Here is a 2881-nt window from a genome sequence, read left to right on the forward strand (position 1 = left end):
ATCTCTCATACTTCATTATATTGTCAGGAAGGACATCCTGTTTGGTGAAGTGGAGGGTCAACAAAAAAGAAGACCCCCAATAAGATGGATTCACACAGTAGCAATAACAATGGGCTCAAACATAATAATTGTGAGGTGGGTGCAGGACCTGGCATTGTTTCATTCTGTTGCGTATACAGTCACTATGAGTCAGAACCCATCCCACAGCACCTAACAACAACAATCTATATGAGACCAAATTGACAATAACAACTCAAGAGGTCAGCTAGGAAGCTTAGGGGGCAATGAGTTTATGTTAATGGGGAGGAACAATTTGGAAAACGAAGGTGAGAACCATTGCACAACTGGAAGAATGTAATCAATGTCACAACAACACATAAAAATTGTTGCTTTGTTGTATGTTTGTGCATATATTTTCAATTATGATTAAAAAACTAAATTCTTTTAAATAAATAATTTTTTAAATGATGAAGTAAAAGAACTGGACAGAAGATTTCAAAGGAAATCTCCAGAAGACAAGTAAGAAAACACAAAGACCTAGAGTTAAAAAACTAAAAGGAAAGAATACACTTGGCATTATTCAAGCTGAAAGAACTGAAGACAAAATTGCAAGTCTCAAGTTGTAATACTGAAGGACTCTATGTATACAATATTGAACAATGCAGGAGCTATCAAAAGAAGATGGAAGGGGAGGTAAAACTTCATAATCCAGTCAGCCGCCAGTTCTAGTGTCATCCCTCAAGCAGGCTTTCCCTAACTACCCCTTATCCCAACAGAAATACTCCCCACTCTCCATCCCCTTACCATGTTTTATTTTTCATTTAAACAGGTAGGGATTAGTGACCGAGTATTATGTTATAAAACAATCAGGAGACCTGAAGAAACTAGCTCCAAGTGATGCTTTCAAGAGTGACTCCCAACATCACACCACCTAAATGAGTTACTAAGGAAGTTATCCCTGTTTCCAGAAATTCACCATGTCTGCTGAAGCCACCAGGATCGAAATGCCACTGCAAAGCCAAGCTGACCATACCTGCCAAGAGCTGCATCAGCTGACTGATTTGCTCAGCCCTGCCTCTCACCTTTCCCAAAGCTGGTGCCCAGAAACCGGAAACAGACACAGAAAAACAAGCGTCTCCAGACAATACAGCACCTAGGGAGGCAGCGGTAGCAGCCTCCAAACATCGTGCAAGGCGGGAATAAGTCAGAGCCCTAGCTCAAATTGAGAGGGAGTCTGGGAAATGTGTTTTTTGCTTTCTAGCCTCTGCAGTATGGGAGGGCACAGTAAAAGGGAGGGAAGCATCGTCACATGCATCACTGTATGAATAGGAACATGTTCAGATTATGTTGCACATGTGTGCCCGTGTGTGTGCATGCAGAAATGTGTACACATGTGTGTCTGTTTGTAAATGTGTGTGGTCACATGGGTATATTTGTGGCAGGCACATGTACATATGTCTCTGCATTGTGTGTGTCTATGTATTACTGGATACACACATGACCCTGTGTGGCATATGCATGCATGCACATGAGCGTCTGTGTGCCTTATGTGCTTTTGACCATGTGATTGGTCAAAAATACCATTATAAATATTTCTCCCATGAAGACATTAACTAGAGCTCCTAAAGACGGTTTTAGCCTAGGTAGGAAAATGGACATTAACAGTTACAAAGTTCACTGAAGAAGGAGTGATGAACTACTTCCGAATGTTTAGTCACTGAAAACCTTATGAATAGCAGAGAAACACGGTCAGATATAGTGCCAGAAAAATGAGCCACTCAGGTTGGAAGGCACTCAAAATGTGACTGGGGAAGACCTGCCTCCTCAAAGTAAAGTTGACCGTGATGATGCAAAAGGAGTAAAGCCTGTAGGAGTAAAGCCCTTGGGACCTTCATTTGCTGATGGGGCACAATTCAAAATGAAGAGAAACAGCTGTAAAAATCCATTAATAATCAGAACATGGAATGTACGATATATGAATCTAGGAAATTTGGAAATTGTCAAAAATGAAACGGAACACATAAACATCGATATCTTAGGCATTAGTGAGCTGAAATGGACTGGTAGTGGCCATTCTGAATCTAGTTTACTATGGTTTACTGTGGTGGGAATGACAAATTGAAGAGGAATGGTGTTGCATTCATTGTCAAAAACAACATATCCAGATCAGTCATGAGGTACAATGCTGTCTGTGATAGGACAATATCCATGTGCCTACAGGGAAGCCCAGTTAATACCACTATTATTCAAATTTATGCATCAACCACTAAAGCCAGCGAGGATGAAATAGAAGAATTCTACCAATTTCTTCAATCTGAAATTGATCAAACATGCAATCAAGATGTATTGATCATTACCAGTGACTGGAATGCAAAGGATGGGAGCAAATAGGAAGGGTCAGTAGTTGGAAATAATGGCCTTGGTGATAGAGATGATGCTGGAGAACGCATGATAGAATTCTGCAAAATCTATGGTTTGTTCATGTCAAATACCTTCTTTAGACAGCATAAGAGACAACTATTCACATGGACCTCACCAGATGGAACACATAGAAACCAAATTGACTACATCTGCAGAAAGAGATGATGGAATAGCTCTATACAGTCAACACAAGCCAGGGACAGATTGTGGAACAGACCATTAATTGCTCATATGCAAATTCAAACTAAAGCTGAAAAAAATTCAAGCAAGTCCACAAGAGCCAAAATATGACCTTGAATATATCCCACCTGACTTTAGAGATAGATCATCTGAAGAACAGATTTGATACATTAAACACTAAAGATCGAAGACCAGAAGAGTTGTGGGATGACATCAAGAACATCATACATGAAGAAAGCAAAGTCATTAAGAAGACAAGAAAGAAGGAAAAGATCAAAAT

This window comes from Chrysochloris asiatica, unplaced genomic scaffold (assembly GCF_000296735.1).
Source record: "Chrysochloris asiatica unplaced genomic scaffold, ChrAsi1.0 scaffold00047, whole genome shotgun sequence".
Classification (NCBI taxonomy): Eukaryota; Metazoa; Chordata; class Mammalia; order Afrosoricida; family Chrysochloridae; genus Chrysochloris; species Chrysochloris asiatica.